Below are 18078 nucleotides of genomic sequence, written 5' to 3' on the forward strand. Positions count from 1 at the left end.
GTTTGTTCCCGATCGGTGCCCTGAATTATTTGGACCTTGTTGTAACACCATCCACGGATGGAGGTGGTAGAGCAGGGGACGAATATGTGACGGAACTGCAGTTCATTGAATTGTAAGAGGTATACAGACACTGCAGTGGTCTCCCAACGTGCTGTTCGGTCAGGTGGGTAATACCATTTTCCACACCAGTATTAATTACAGTTCCATCGTTTCCTAATCACATCACGTTCTTCAAAAGGAATCTCATGTATAGTCAAACGGGAGATTATGGTAGAAGCTATATTATTAGTAAGTCCTATAGAGGGAGAAACACAGGCAATGCACTCTGATTCTGGCTCTTGGTGATGAGGGAATAATAGTCCTCTTTTTCAGTTCTTCGAAAACGTTTTGAATTATTTTTTTAATTAAATCGTGTCGTCTTTTCTTTCATCAAAGTACAAACCACATAGTGTTTCCTTGATAGATTGATTTTGCAAATAATTGCCGTTATTACCAGCTTTTCCTCGTCTTATTTTGTTTTGTCAAGACATGAGGATTGCCTGAATCAGCTGTCACATACATAATTTTTACAATATACACAATATTTATAATTACATAATGTAGTTACGCAATATTTGACTTTACTTTCAGCTTTGTGCACAGAAAAATATGTCTCCCTGCCAGATGAGCGGAATGCTTCTTTTTTGCTTAGAAACTCTAATTTTAATTGTAAATATTTATGTTTTTATTTTTTTTGTTGTTGTTTTACTTTTTTTCTTATAGTTTTTAATGAAAATGTTTTGAATTTTTACGTAGGAAGTCTTGTCGCGATGTGAGAACTGAATTGACTGAATGAGAAATATATCTCTATTGAGATTCGAGGAAGTAAGTTTAAATGAAATGCAACAAAAAAGCTAAGCTTTTAATAGTCGTACAAAGAAGTCATTTGGTGCCCACATCAGATTTTTAATTTCATTATTCAAAAGAGTGTACCTTAATTTTTTGGAGGGGGGAATTCTAACACAATACATCTTGATAGGAGGGTCATCTTAATAAATCGTCTCTTGGTCACCGCCAAACACCTTTTCAGATGCTTCGGTCACAAGTTTGACACACCTACAGCATGGGTGCAACAAGTGAAGCTTTGGAAATCCGATTTTTTTTTTAAATACATGCATTAATGAAATAAATAAAAGCACATACATATATCAGTAACAGTCATAAACGTACACGGTCGCGAAAGGGAAAGCGATCCGGATAATTAAAATTCCGCATAGGTGGAGTTTTATTTTAACTAACAAATACGTACAATCCAATTACGTATCAATAATCAAAGAATAACGCCTGCAATCTCCTATTTAAAATGTCTCGCATAAGACAGTTATGACTTTAAAATATGTTCCGTAGATATAAGCAATGACTGAGATAAAGTTCAAGAAAATTTCTTCAGAATTATTTTTATTTAACAAAATTTTTTAATTTTATTTGCAGTTGTACAGCATATTGAGTCTCTTCAGGTCTGAGTCAGACATTCCTTCTTTTTCGTACGTTGGCTTCAAGTATCGACCACCATCTTTTGCTTCCATGCTCTTAAGGCCCCACTCTCTGCTGAAGGCTGTCTCACCATACAACATGATGGAATCGTAGTCGAAAGGAGTATATAACCTGTTCTGATCAGGTAACAGCTTCTTGAATGCGTAATACCAATCTGTAAAAGATATGTTTATATGTATATATATTTACAACAATAATGTTACTCATCGAGTGTGTCTCATAAATATAGCAACCTATGAAATAATATTTTAGGTTCTGTTCAAAATGACAGTATTGTTCCATTTCAATAACACACGCTCTGTAGGCTCAATCTAATGACAAAGCATGACGGATCCTTTCTTCTAGATACCTCGAACCAGTGCCATTCTTGACATAAACTGAGACTGATGGAATCCATGATTGTCTCATGATTAATACTTATTGATAATCAAGGCAAAACTGATGTGGTGTTACATGGGAATTCTTTGTTTAAATTATCTGTCTTATTTATCCTTTCAACAACAACTATTCTACCATATCGTCTATATCTTGGACAGTGTCCATTAATCCCTGTGATGCGTGACCTAACGGAAACCCTATACAGGAGAAGCATGCAATTACAGGCCGAGGGAAAAATTAACAAAATTTATTGTTATTATTATTACTGACTACAGACTTCATGATGCGTTTCATTAGTCTATACATTTTACCGCCTTGAGCTACTTGGAAACATTTTTAGAAATGTAGCTGGAATAAATATGAATACTAGTATAAAATAATCAATATTTACCTAGTAAAAATGCCCCATAGAAACTAATAAAACTTTCTACCGATCTCCATTGACGTTTATTGATCTCTACTGGTTTTCCTTTCTGGTATTAGTGTAATCCTATTGGAATACGTATATAAAACCAATGTTATTGAGAACAGAATTTTCTATCGACTCGTACGGGTTTATATTGACTTCTAGTTTCCTTATTCGTATTTCCTTATCAGTTCAATCGAAATGGATCTCATTTGTTACATGGGTTTAAACAAGTTTTTTGATTGATATTAGTAGAACGTTTTCGTAAATAAAGACAACTGATAGAAATTAATGCGAAATGAGACTATTCGCTGTCGTGCCATTTCGCCGTCGAGCTATTTCGTCTTCGAACCGATTCGCAGTCAAGACATATGTTTCTTTAAATGCTTATATATTATATATTATATATATATATATATATATATATATATATGCATGCTTATATTATATTTTATTAGTGTATCTACTTATATGTTTCTGAATTTTTAATTTTAAGAGAGTAATGTGCTAATAAGATTCCAAAGTAATTCTATTTTCAATTAAGATTTCATACAAATGTGAATTTCCTGCTTGCATAAGAGATTTCTCTGAACTAATTAAAATTTCATGAAATTTTGACAAATCGTGTAAACATTGGATCTACGTAATTTTGAAACGATAATATAACTTTTATTATATCAGAAATTTAGCCCATAATTATGAAATGGGATAATTATGTTTTATTTGATACTGACATAAATTTTAACTAACTATGTGCAATTTCTTATATTTCATATTTGTAAACAATTATATATATTAAAGTTAACCTTAATTACTTGACGACGGAACGACCCACGGTGAATCAGCTGCCGACAGACGGTCCTGTAGGCGAAACGGAGGCAGCTAAACGACTGCGGCGAAAGTCCCAGACACAAATTTAATGTTGGTATCAGTAAAGCAGAAGTCATTGGTATTCATATTTATCTACTGATTTTTTTAAATGTTATTTATTTATTTATTTATTTTTGTGGTTGTTACGGCTAAGAATGGTGTTATTTCAGTTTTGTAAGCAACAGAAGCTATGAAAGTTGACAAACATACACTGAACTCTCTCGTCATGGTAACTTCTGAAGGCAATTAGTATTCCTCAGAACATAAATAAACATCAGCATCCAGCATGACTTTTTAAGACAATCGAAGTTACCTGGAAATATAGATAGTCGTCTTAAAGAGAAATCACAATAACGTATTTTCTCTCTCCTTTCCGCATATACAGGGTGATTCTAAATTATTTTTACAAATTAAAACGGCTGATAGTACTCAACCAGATGAGCAATAATTACGATAGTACATAGGGGTGCATTACACCCTGAGAGGCAGAAAAGAGGAATATTGGAATTTCTACCTGAACTTAAACAGTGTTGGGAGAGCGAATAAACGAGACCAAAAGTCACACAATCATTTTAATGAAAAGCTCACAGAGAGTGCACAAAACGGATAAAACCAAAAACTTGGCTTTCGAGGGTTAATTCGAGCTCAGACTTCGATGGCAAACACTCAAATGCACATCTATGGTAGGCAAGATCTCAACCCGGCAAACGATTGCAACAAGTTAATTATCTAATCAAGGGCTGAATATTATCAACTAAAAACAACTTGCGCTGTATACCGAGATTATTATGAAAAGTTCATGCTGCGTTCCGGCTGTCAGAACTTCGTATCCCACAAAAGGGCGCTTCAAGTAGAATGAGCGCAGCACAGTAAGTCTAGGAGAACAGGATAGAAGATGGCGAAGAGGGAAAAAAACGACTACTCCTTGATACTTGATATCAAGGCATTAGCAGTTCCCCCCTAATAATTTAGATATTCGGCCAAGTATTCGGTTTTATCCCTTTTTTGCACTCTTTGTGATGCTTTCACTAAACTCATTGTGCAACTTTTGGACTCGTTCATTCTCTCTCCCAACACTGTTGTAAGTTTCAGGTTGGAATTCTAATATTCCTTTTTTTGGCCTCTAAGGGGGGAATGCGACCCTGTGTTCTATGGTAATTATTGTTCATCTGGATGAGTAATATCACTCTTCGTAATTTGTAAAAACAATTTCGAATCACTCTGTATGTACTATATATATGGTATGTATTTATAATTGTATTATATATGTATTATATTTATAGTTTTAATTGAATTTTTGTTCCCTGGAGATGATATTAAAAAGTTTTCTAATGATAAATTATATATATAAGCAAAAATGTAACTTGATACTGTAAATGAAAGGAGACTCGACTTGCATTCGGAAGGTCCGGAACTCGAATTCCGGAGAGGGTGTTGCGGTTTTTTTCAGTTTCTTCCATCGAAAAATTCGAAGTTTCTACAGTGACGCCCGAATCAGAAACACGTGGACGATAATTTGTCACCACCAGGATACGGCGATTGGATCCTCTAATCCCCAGTCAGACTTTAAAAGGAGTAGTATATAAAGTATTTTCTCCCTCCTTTCCGCATGCCTTCGTGGTGTCATGGGAAACATTCTCAACGCTCATTCGAGAGGTTCAAGGTTTGAGTCCCAGCCAGGGCACTGCACATTTTTCATATCTCCAGTATCAAAAACCCTAATGAGTAGAGGAAATGAGAGTTCTGGATCGGGAGCTTAGGGAGCTCCCGAGAAGGAATACTCAGCCGTGGAAAGGACGCTTATCTGAAAATGGGGACAGGGGAGCCTTATCGAGCTGCTACGTCACAGAAAAAGGATGTGTGCTTAGATTCTTTTCTTTTTTTAATTTGGTGATTTAAGCATTTAGTAGTTATATGATAATTTGTAAACTTGCTTATTTATATTGAGTTCTTAAAAATGTATATCAAGTAGGTGTTTTAAGTGACTGATACAGTTATTATCTTGAAACAGATATTAGCATATAATAAAATGTTTCCTTCACAGTATAACCTCTTCCGAAGATAATTATTTTCTTACTTTTATTTATCCTATGACTCAATATCTGCAAAACTGCTACATGTCATCACAATTTAATAAGAGATTATATTTTACTGATTTACGGAGGTGATTTCCCTTCGTTAATAAATTTTTAGCCTTTGTGTTTTTTTTTCCCATTCCAACTGTTTTACTACGTATATGAAGATTATCTCCTAGTTACCCTGAACGAGGATTATTTTCGAATTTAATGATTGAGTGATCCTATACACTCAGAACTTTACCTTATTTCTTAAATCTTCTGTACATAATATCACATATACTTTCCCTAATCTTCATTACATTACTCATTTTTATTCTTAAATTCATTTTACCCAGAGATTTTCCAGACTTGTTAGGCAATACTTTTAACTTATTCGTTATATTTTATGAGTGTAATTACTAAAACACGCATTTTCGTGTATTATATTATTCAATGCTAGATGTAATTTTTAACTTTTTTCGTTCTTTTCAACGTTAGCGATCTTGAACATATTCTCTATTTTAACTTATTTCATACATTTTATAATCATATAGATGACTTGTATTTAATTTTAGATGTAACATTTCCAGCTTGTTTTGTACATTTTAACCTTCACACTATTTAACCCTCCAGACGGCAAGGCCGTATATATGCGTTCGAAAATAATGGCTCTCATAGCGGCAAGGCAGCATATATGCGTCCAAATATTTTGGTCCTCATGGCGGCAAGGCAGCATATATACGTAAACCTAAATTTTGGCACGAAACGGCAAAGCAGCATATATACGGCTTGTCTCAGAATGCCCTCCCCTCACTGCTCTTAATGTAAACTGACAGGTGATAATTTTTCTCTGCGGGAGGTAATTGAGGAGAGGAAACTATCTATTCGCTAGGGGCAAATGGTTTTTATCGTTAGGTTTTGAATAACAGTTCGAAATAAATAGCTCGTTCAAAACTTCGAGCTGTTCCAGCTGTTCTGTGCTTATACCAGCTATAGTAAACTTAAATGTTTATATATAAATGTAAAGAGAATTTTCATTTTCCAGCCTAATTATTCTCCAAATTTTAGATGCAGTTTGGCAAAATGTAATTGGAATTAAAATTAAAATTGCAAGAAACTGCAACAATATTTTGAAATATGTGATTTCAATTATATTGCAATTGTAATTAGCTTCGCAATTACAATTAGAAAGTAAGTACTTTTTAAATGCAACAATAATGTATGTAATTGCATTTTAATTCTTAAGTCTTACAATTACAATGCAATGATAATCACAAACATTATAATTATATAATCTAATTACAATTAAAAATTTTATTGCATCTAATCACAACTACGCTAATATTAGCTAATTACATCGTAATTTTAACTGCAATTGCAGTAGGTAATTATAACTACGTAATTAGGAAAGTAATTGTTTCTGATAATTAGAATTACTTAACATAGTGAAATTATGATCATAATTGTAATTCTAAGTGTAGTATGCAATTGTAATAAAATTATCCAATTAAGTAGTTATAGTTAGAAAGTAGCTGTTTTCTAATTACAATTACAATTTACGTAATTTCATTTAAATTACAATTACTCTATATTTGTGAAATCCAATTTCATATTCAATGCAACTGCAATCATATAATCTAATTACAATTAGACTGTCATTGTAACTCCAGTAAGTAATTATAATAATGTAATTAGGATAGCAATTGTTTCTGATAAAAGCAGTTACGTAGCCAAAAAAATCATGATCTTAATTGCAAATGTTATTGCAGAATGCAATTGAAAACACATAGTAATTGGAATAATATTATGCAATTATCTTGTAATTACAATGTAACAATTTTTAATTACACATACAATTTACTCATATGCATTTTAATTATAATTGCATTTTAATTGTGAAATCTAATTGAATAAACAGTATAACTGTAATTATATAATCTAATAAAAATTACAATGCAATTGTAATGACCTCTTAATTAAAATTGCGCAGCAGATGATTGTAACTATTTAATCAGAAAAACAACTGCCCCTTATAATTTCAGTGACTTAGGCTAAGGAAATCGTGATAATTTTTGAAAATTACAGTCAATAATATTATATTCGAAATGTTTCTGCATTTTGGATAATGAGTTTTTAAATAATACAACGGGATAATCACCTATAAGAAAAATATTAATATTTTCTGTCATGTCTTCTGAATCATCTTACATATATTGTAGTTTGTATTACCAGCATAAATAGGAGTTCATTTAAAGGAAATATTTTATATAGACCGAAATGCACATAACGTTAGTAAGCAAATATGTATGTTTATGATCTTCGATATACATGTGAACTTAAATTACAAGATTAAGCAAGCAAAGAGTTTATGCCAGTGCAAAGGGATGTTTTCGCAAAGGATTTGTTACGGGACGCTTGTCTTGTTTACATTACACAAGAAATAAATCATAAAAATTACATTTATCCTTTTCTTTTCAGAAAGGTTTGGTTTGGCTTATTTAATTATGGCAAAGCACACTAGGGCTATCTGCCTATGAGGAGGGATGCCTTCGTGGAGGACTTTCTAAGGGAAACTGGCTCGTATACACGTTACACATGGGGAAAACCACGAAAACACCCATGCAGCCAGCCCGTTCGCGAGATTCGAACCTCGGACCGAACTACCAGTGTTCAGCGACTTTACCGCTCGGCCGCTGGTGGGCCTCTTTTCAGAAAGGAGATCATCAAGGACTAAACTAAGCCTCATAATTTTATCCAACCTATTGCTTTAGCTGGTAAAAAAACGATTCTGATCAGCAATCAGTATGCTTAATTGCTGTGTGTATTAGAAATTTTACTAAATCCATTTATTATGAATTACCGCCCAGACAGTAAAGCGGTTCGTGACTCTGGTTGCCGTACCGAAGAGCCTGGGTTCGAATCCCGGATAGGGCATGAATGTAATTTCTTCGTTCTCTTCATAGGTGGCAACGGTGGTCCACGTATTAGTTCCCTCCTTAATAACATGACCGGCGTTAGTAGTGATCAATGTCTATAAACGGCTACTACCTGCCATTGGAAACAAAAATTTACGAATTGGTCTTTTATTCAACATAACACACATTTTCCATAAATAGTTAAAATGCATTATTCAGTTACAAGTGAAAGTACTTGCATGAACTATTTTCCATCATTAATCATCCATTCATCACGTAAGAACAAATAAAAGTACAATTTTCTTATGCACCTGTGATTGTCATATTATTTGGATTACGGTAAAGACTGCAAAGATGCTACTGTGGAGGACTTTCTAAGGGAAACTGGCTCATGTTCACATCACCCGTTAATAAAAGCAGAAAAAGATCTTTATTTAATTGAATGCAACGAAACGTTTAAAAAGAATGATGTACTCATAGAGAACTTTCTAAAATAAAATGATTTATATTCATGTTACACATAAGGAAATCCACGGAGCTATCTAAACATTTAGATTGTTTGCCAAAATGGGCATCCGATTTGAACTAGTAGTATTCAAAAGACGACTTATTACTCTGCTGAGCGAAAAATCTAATTGCTTTTGAAGTTATATTGTAATTCGAACAATCATTGTATTACAATTATTATCATTTTTCTCCAATGGCAGATTGTGAACAGTTACAGTGCAACACAGTCTATTAGTCTATACAAGGCCAGAAGTTGCAGTCACTTTATTATGGAGGCATCTAATATGTGGGCCACCATCGCCTCCTATGAAAGGACGAACAGTTAAAGCCATGCCTTCTCCGGGATTCGAACCCAGGCCCTTCGGTATCGCAGTCAGGCTTTCCTAACCACTATACCATCTGGGCGGCACAATTACAATTATAACTGCATTAGTTGTAGTTTTAACTACAATGAATTACCAGCTTTTCTCAGTCAATAACAGATAGCTTAAACTTTAAAGATAAATGGAAGGTTTTATAATTTGTCGAATGGCAATATTCTAAGAAAGTGTAGTCTCCAGGATGGTCGAAGTTTAATTACAGTCTTACATTTCGCATACTCGCAGCACTTGCCCAAAGGCTGTTCCAAGATTATTTCTGTTCACCTCATCCATTAATTTTGGAGCAGAATCATGTCTAGAGACATTTTTTTCTGAGGACAGTATTTTATATAATAGAAAGAAAATAATAATAATGCGTCTCCTCAAGGTGCAGGAAACAACGAGTACTGATAAATTTAATTGAAATTACAAATATAATTTTAGTTAATACAAATACAATGTTACTTTAACGGTTAGAATTACATTATAGTTCTAATGGCAAAAATATCAAATGAGTGTTATAGATTAGTATACTTTTACTTATCACAATATTAAACTTTTAATGCCGTTTTATTTTATTTAGCTTATCACAATATTGAGCTTTTTAATACCGTCGGTACTGAAAAAATGTTTTACTACTGTCATGAAATGTATATTCGATAATAGTTTCTCATTGATGTTTTTCTTATATATTTTTCTGCATAATTCATAAATGTTTGCAATGGAAATAATTCTTCTATATTTGCTTTTATAATACTTCTAAATTTTCATGAAATAAAGTTCCATTAAAGTTTACTTGAAGGAGACTCTCAGTGAAAGCACTCGAAAAGAATTTATGCTACATTTACATATTATGAAACGGTTGAATGTACAGCATTTACTTGTAACAGCGGTGCTCAATATATCGCGTTTTCTGAAAGAATGCATATGTTGCCTAAAATCGAATTTAAATCACTATAATCAGAATAATTGGCTAAAGTATTAAATTCTAATTTTTACAGCATCAATCGAATTAGTGGATTTTATTGAAGATAAAAATGTGTTGATATTGACAAGCTATATTAGTTTTTGTACTATAATGAATGCTAGCTAGTAGCTATATGAATATAATGAATGTACTATAATGAATGCTAGCTGGTAGCTATATGAATATAATGAATGTACTATAATGAATGCTACCTAGTAGCTACTCTAGTTAATAGCTAGAGTAAAACTCAGGATATGGTAACATTAAATAAATAAATAAATAAAATTAAAAAAAAAAAGAAGAAGCAGAAAACGAAAGCGAAAAGGAACTGAATACATTCGGAAAGGGAAGGCTTACTATGGTGAAACATTAGAAACGTGTAGACAAAGTGTTAATACTATATGTGAGAAAATACTAAGGACAAATTGAAATACATCATAGCTACGTTTGGTGCTTTCTATATTATTTGTATCAATATTAATATAAGTACCGAAAAATACTTAAAAAATAGGTATTTTCGAAACTTTAAAGGAACAAAATTGCAATCTGAAAATTTATAGCAGCGGAACTTTTGAAGTAATTTCATGCATTCTGAAGGTCGCCATGAACATAACAATTTATAACTGTCAGCTTTTACAACTAGGAATCAGATAAACTCTATTGTCTGGTAAACCGGACTGTCTAGTAATGTTTTCGGTACTGTCTAGTTTCCGGGAATGGCGATGTATGCAAGCTTTTCCCTCTTTCTGCCCTAGGAATAAACAGCTCCTAGGGGAATTCTGAAAAATATATAACACTTTCATATATGTACTCATACCCTGATATTCACAATAGCGTTTCTTTATTTAGATAGCTTTGAGCATGCAAATTCAGTAAAAATCAGAAAACAAGTACCATACTTATAACAAAGCAGGTTATCTCAGTAAATGAAGGGAATTAAGTACCGGCGATGGCAAGATTTTCCCATGGTTTGAAGACTAAGTAATTTATTCCTTTCAGAAAATTTTCTCGGAAAGCAAATCATCACTTACGGATAGAAGAATGTTCTAAGAACTACGGGACAAATTTATAATGGGAATAAAAGAATGAAAGAAATCGGAATCTCTTTTCTAGTAATCATTTTACTCCTCGAAAGTTGGTTTCAATATCACCTTTTTAAGGAAATGACACATGAAATGGATTTCAGAAACTGAATCTCGAAATCATCAATAACTATCCAAAATTCTGCATTTGTAAATATTTATCTAATTTGCATTTCAACCAAATGTTGAAAACAAAGCGGAAAAAAATCTCCTTACAAAAAAAAAAAAAAAAAAAAAAAAAAAAAAAAAAAGATTCCCATTTATTACAGTGATCTTCCATTAAATTATATCAGAAAATCATATCACTGATGGATGCAATAAATACTAATTTCAGACATGTTGCCTGTTTATGTTGTTAACTCTCTTTTGCAACTGAACACTGGTAGTTTTGCCTAAGTTTGAATTCCGGCGAATGCGTTCGTTGCTTGATATTTTGGTGAATTTTAGGTTGAATATATCAAACCAGTTTCCCTGAAAAAGTCATCTACAAACGCATCCTTTTCCTCAAGCAGGTGCCCATCGTATGCTGCCTGACGAATGTGCAAGCTTTCATAATCATATATTACCCACCAGCGGCCGATCGGTAAAGACGCTGAACACTGGTAGTTCGGTCCGAGGTTAGAATCCCGCGAACGGACTGGCTGCATGGTCGTTTTCGTGGTTTTCCCCATGTGTAACGTGTATACGAGCCAATTTCCCTTAGAAAGTCCTCCACGAAAGCATCTCTCCATTTAGGCAGATAACCCTCGTGTGCTTTGCCTTGAATAGCAGCATACCAATAATACCATTATCACATATTATATTATTGAACATTTTTAATTTGCAAAACTATAAGTTATGGAAAACTCAATGACATATTTATTTAGATTAATAAAAAGATTAAAATTAAATGCGTCATCGACATCATTTTGTTAGTAATACCATTATATAATCTATTGTACTTTTTTTTTCTTTTTTCTTTTTTTTTTTTAGTGTACTGGGGAATTAAAGAAAATTTCTCAAAAGTATCATCATGATTTCGTAAACTGATATATAGTGTTAAATTATTATATTAAATTTCAGTTTATTATAGTAGAAATCGTAAATAGCTGCATTATGTATAGCTCTTGCTTCGCTGAGCTTTCAGAAGTTAATCTGCGTCCATCCGCATAATCGAGGAGTAGGTCGATTTGTTTCTCAGTGCAATCGCTGTGGGATCTTAATTCTACTGATCGATGTTCTATAAATTTAAAATATTTTGCCCTGCCTAAATTCTGTAGCTCTCTACATTCTAAAACGTTTGCCGTTGTCAAGTGCCAAATTCTTAGAATTTCGCCATCCCTAAATTTTCTTGTTCGATGCCTCTTTAAATTCTAAGAATTTTTCAGCCATTAATCTGCCTCCTGGCCAGACGTGTTTTTCGATGCCACATATGTCACTGAAAAAGTTGAAAAATCGGAATTTGAAAAGCAAACTTCCTACTTTTCATCAAATAAATTTTATCGATTAGCAGTGCTATGGAAGCATTAAAACATTTATGTAATAAATACACAAATACTTCAGAAACATTTTTTTTCTCTCTACTGAAGAAAGGCCTGTCTCTGACTACCTGCGAATTTGATTAAGTTTTATACAAAATCTACGTCAAAGCGTTTCTTTTTGGCCTAATATTAAATTTTACATTGGCATGTTCCTGTCCCTGCTTGATGTTGACAAGATTTATTCAAAACTTACTGTTCTTATTTTTTATTTTAAAACAAACAATTTAAATGGAAATCCTCAGCTTGCTTTTATTTATTTAAATAATAACATTTGATAATGTGAATTGAGATCTCTAAGTAATTTGCGTATTTGAACCCAAAAAAATTTTAAACACCAATTTTGAAGCTTTTGTTTTGGTTTGCTTTATTTTTCCTTCAAAGCACGCGAGAGCTATCTGCCTAAAGGGAGGAATGCCTCCGTGGAGGACATTCTAAGAAAAACTTACTCGTGCCCACATTATGCACAGAGAAAACCACAAAAATTCCACTTTGAAAGGTAAAAGTGTCTAATTTGTTAGAGCGAGATTTTCCTAACAATGAATTTTAGCAATTTAATACAAGTGCTATATTTAATTAAGAATTAAAACAATGTTCTTTTGTGATTTACGTAAGGCAACTCTTTCTGTCAAAAATAATCATATGAAAATGCACCGAATTTCAGTACCATGTAATTTAGTTCGGAAACTGAGAGGTATCTGTGACATCTTGTCTATATGTAGAAAAATTTTAATAAGGTTATTATGACTGAAATTTGTTTCAACATATTCAATATTTCATAACTTCTATCAACCAATAAATGCGATAAAGGTAAACTCCCCTTTTATAAATATGAAACAAGATAAACGAAATAAATTTGTGGTAAAATGAATTATGTCGAAATGACTGACACTGAGCATGTGTTTGTTATTTTAATAGTAATTTAATTATCAATTACATGTAGCTTTCAATAGGAATTTGGTATTTTAAGCCTCTTATAAATTTTTCCTTAGCGTTAAAGCTCGATAACATGAATCAAAAGCAGAAAATTAGTTAAACTACACTGTCTCACTAGTCGTAAGATTATATTACTGAAATATGCATATAAAAACAAATTAACATTTTACAAACGTACATTAAAATACCGAGACGCAATAAAAAATTAATAACATTTATACTTAAAAAGCAACAAAGCCGGGCTCATGTGAATCACTAGAAGAGGCGCCAAATTGGCTATACGAATTCGAAAATTACTTTAATTATTAGAGGAAATAGGCTTCGTCAAACTTAAATCAATAAAACAAACCAAAAAAATTGCAAGAAAACCTGGAAATTAATGCAATATGCATTTCAGTGTTATTTCTTATTTATCAAAAACGAATTTTTTAACGTTTTCATTTGAAAATTATAAATAATTGGCTACATTATTTCTCTGAATTTATAAAACTACGATTAAAAAATACTTTAAGAATTATGGTATAATTATGCTATAAGAGTTATGACATTTTGATTTAATACAATTACTTTTGCTTAATACAAGTGTAGCTATTTTTATATTTATATGGACGCGCATTGACCTTTCTGCCTCAGGTGAAAAATTATCTTGGCACGGCTCTGATAAGCAATTAAGATTAGAAATATGCACAAAATTAATAACAAGGCAATACAAAACTTCCTTTTCTGTTTTGGATTTCCAGAAAAAAATATCTTTTTTCGTCTAACCAAAGCATGGACACAAAACGTGTTCCTTCCTCCGTAAGGGCAAAAGCAACCCATCTGCTTACTCGCTTCTAGGCGGTAATCAAAGGACAGTAGGAAACCATCACTTAAGTGAAACGACTTGTTGATCGCCCTACAGGAAGGGGGGAAGAAAATCTAACAAAGGCCGTTTTCAGGACAATTTTGGTTCACACTAAATAAAAAAAAAAATGTAAACATGGTTAATTTTTACTGCAGTTTTCGAGACGTAAATAGATTTAAATGCGAGCCGGCCGGTGGGTTAATATACTCAAATTTTTAACCACTTTATATTTTCACACTATATACATGACTTTTACTTGATTTCTCCCATAGATTTTAACCTCCATGATTTCCAATATAGTCCTAATTTTAACATAATTCCTGCATTTTCATATCATATACCTGACGTTTATTTAATTTTATGTCTAAATTATAACTTATTTTCTATTTTTTAACGTTTTTAGTTTCCAACATACTCTGAGTTTTAACTAATTTTCTATATTTTCACACTACGTATATGACTTTCATTTAATTTATAGCTACTTTCATATGTTTTAAACTTCGTAATTTCAAATATACTTTACATTTTAATTTAATTCCTATATTTTCTAACCATATATATGAATATTGTTTAATTTTAGATGTAATTTTTAACTTGTTTCGTACATTTTAAACCTTCGTAATTTTTAAAGCACTCTAATTTTGAACTTGCTTATTACATTTTTCTACCATATACCTGACTTATTTAATTCTAGATGTAAATTTTAACTCCTTTTCTATTTTTTATCGCTTTTAGTTTTCAACATACTAAGAATTTTAACTAATTTCTTATATTTTCACATGACTTTCCTTTAATTTGTAACGACTTTCATACGTTTTAACCTTCCTAATTTTAAACAGGCTCCTAATTTTAGCTTAATTCCTCTGTTTTCTTACCATGTATGTGAGCTTTATTTAATTTTAGATATTATTTTTAACATGTTTCGTACATTTTATATCTTCGTAATTTTTAAAGTACTCTAATTTTGAACTTGTTTATTACATTTTCCTACCATACGCATAAACTTTAGTTAATTTTAGATGTAAATTTCATACTTTTCTGGCACTGGGTTTCATTCTCTGGGTTTCATTTCACTGGGTACCGGGTTTCATTTCTGGCACTGGGTTTCATTCATAGTTTCCAACATACTCTAAATTTTAACTCTGTTTTATAATTTTTGATTGTAATTGCGCTTGTGATGTTACTATTTCAGCTAAATTAACACGCTTAAATTTCTTAAAAATAGAGATCGATTTCAATTAAGCATTTTATTTTACAACCTTCAACTGTTATTCATATCCAATTCGTTGAATAGTCCTTACTTAGTCCATATTTTATAGTACTATTTTAATTTGCCAATTCTACAATTTATCAATCTGTAGTACTCTTACCATGATTTATCCTACTACTTTACTTCATTATTAACTTCATTCGCATTTTCAAACTTTAACATTTCCTGCATATTCTGGCATTTCCTTTTAATTCTTAATACCCTTTCTATCTGAATATATGTTTTTAAGCTCTTCAGTGTTACCAATGTTCAGTTTTGAATCTTGATTTTCATTAAGCTAGTTTGATAGATTCCGAATTTTTAGAATGAAATCTCAAATTTCATTCATAATTTTAGACCAATATTCATTCTTTCATGTACTCATGCAAAATTCTTTCTTATTATTTTGAACGCTCAGTAACTTTAAATTCAGTAATTTGTACTAATTGAATGCATTCTACATCACTTTAAATGTCTCGACTATGTAAATTTTCACTTTATTACCTTTCCCTACACTAAGTACGGATATTTCTGCCTTCATGAACGGCTTTCATGTTAAATGGACGAAATTTGACGTTACGTGTATAAAAGAAATTTCTAAAATAAACATTTCCAATATTGATTAAGAGATGAATGACCATCGATTTTACCCATTGGTTACAATTTCATCTCTTAAAAGTTTGTTTTATTTCTATGCATTTATTTCTAACGCATAGTGTTAATACATTTTTTTAACTTAGCCCAGTTCCAACTTAATTCACTAGACAATTTCATATATAGACTATTTTTCAATTTCTTAGACTAAAATGTTATTTTCGCAAATGTCAGTTTGCATTAATTTATTTACCAATTTATTTTCTTATGAATGTAATCTTTTGAAGTACTTTACAAAACATATATCATTACCAATATACCTATATTTACAGAAGGAACCGAAGAGTAAGAGACATTTTACCCAAATCTCCACTACAATTTCGAATATTTTAACCTTCTTCATCACAAATACAGAAATTTCTTCGTACAATACTCATCATAGCAGTTAAATATTCCTGACTAATACACATTTAATAAGGGATAACTCATTTTCAATAAAAAAATTACACCCAAATAAGTATTACGTTATCTTATAATTGTACATATATGTTTGCATTACAGGAACTTTCTATGCATTTTCGAGAACTGTAATTTGCTAAATATTACCTTTTACTGAGTGAAAAACTCCAAAGACCATCTAAATCCTTCATCTTTTCCTGCAGTATTCCCACAGTACACAATAACTATCTTAGAACTATTTTCTTAATATTAAGAACTAAATATGAAATAAACATTTTTCACTGTAGAATATTTAAGGTTTTACCCAAATCAGGATATAATCTTTACTGAATTTAAGTTATTTACCCAGAATTCCAACAAATGTTTAGAAAATGTGCGATAGAAAGCAATATATTTACCTAAAAATGAGTCTTAATACATTTTTATTGCTTCCAGATTTACTATCAGTGGGAAAAACCTGAAGTTTTCTTTATATACCCTCGTCAGTATACACAGAAAAGTCATGAACCTTTCTGTAGAACAATTAGCTCTTTACATACATTTAATATTAATCTAAATAATTTTAATTAACTTTCAACTAGGATTTTTAAAAGAAAATAATATTTATGCGATGCATTATTAAATTACTCCCACGTGTTGTTAAGGAAAATGCAATTAAATATTCACGTACACACTAAGAAAATTCCACTCGTTAGGAACAGTAAAACCTTACCAATACTTAAACGAAATATAAAATCGTGTAATGCATTAATATAAAACCTGAGTAACAAATCATTTCTTATAAGCAGTATACGGTTAAAAAGAATTTTCTTATAACTTATCAACTTTTAAGAAGTAAGAGTAAGTTTAATGAACCAACTTTTTAGAAATGCTCTTTTATTTTCTAAATCTACCCTTTTGTAGTAACAAGAAAATTCAGTGATACCCCTATTTTATTTTTATGTAGCATGCGCATTTCTCCTAACAGATGAAAATCCAGATATCTCACTTTTTCAAATATTTAGCTTTAGACTTACTTTCATAGGAAAAGGAAAATAATTTTACTTAAAAAACAGGATATCTTCTAGTAAAAGACCTTGAAAAAATCGCGATCACATCTGTATGTAGCACTGAGTGATTTAGTTTCAAACCAAATTTTGATATTGTTTAATCCTGCAAGCAACAATTTTCACCTTCGAGTTAAATTTTATGCGACTGAAACAGATTTTTCAATGACTTTCATACTCATTAGTTTCAGAAAACGCCATTTCAGAATCATATTTTACCACTCTGAAACTTTTGAATAACACTTTCCACCACAATAACAACCAGATACTTCATCATTTTTTACAAAAACAGGAATTTTTTTTTTCTAATTCCTCTTCTAGAGATACTAATAAATTCTGCTATAGAAAGAAGATTCAAT

General features: G+C 31.5%; 1 pseudogene across 1 annotated transcript in view; it reads right to left on the reverse strand.

Annotated features, from left to right (window-relative positions):
- Positions 1-1425: 1425 nt before the first annotated feature.
- The window catches only part of LOC146999438 (astacin-like metalloprotease toxin 5), a 47362-nt pseudogene continuing 30709 nt past the window's right edge, over positions 1426-18078 (reverse strand). Inside the window, exon 6 of the transcript XR_015043248.1 lies at positions 1426-1687. The product of XR_015043248.1 is annotated as an astacin-like metalloprotease toxin 5 (transcript). The remainder of the gene's footprint in view (positions 1688-18078) is intronic.

The sequence above is a fragment of the Stegodyphus dumicola genome, chromosome 1 (assembly GCF_044657685.1).
Source record: "Stegodyphus dumicola isolate Sdum_Otavi_A_Nest chromosome 1, ASM4465768v1".
In the NCBI taxonomy this organism is placed as follows: Eukaryota; Metazoa; Arthropoda; class Arachnida; order Araneae; family Eresidae; genus Stegodyphus; species Stegodyphus dumicola.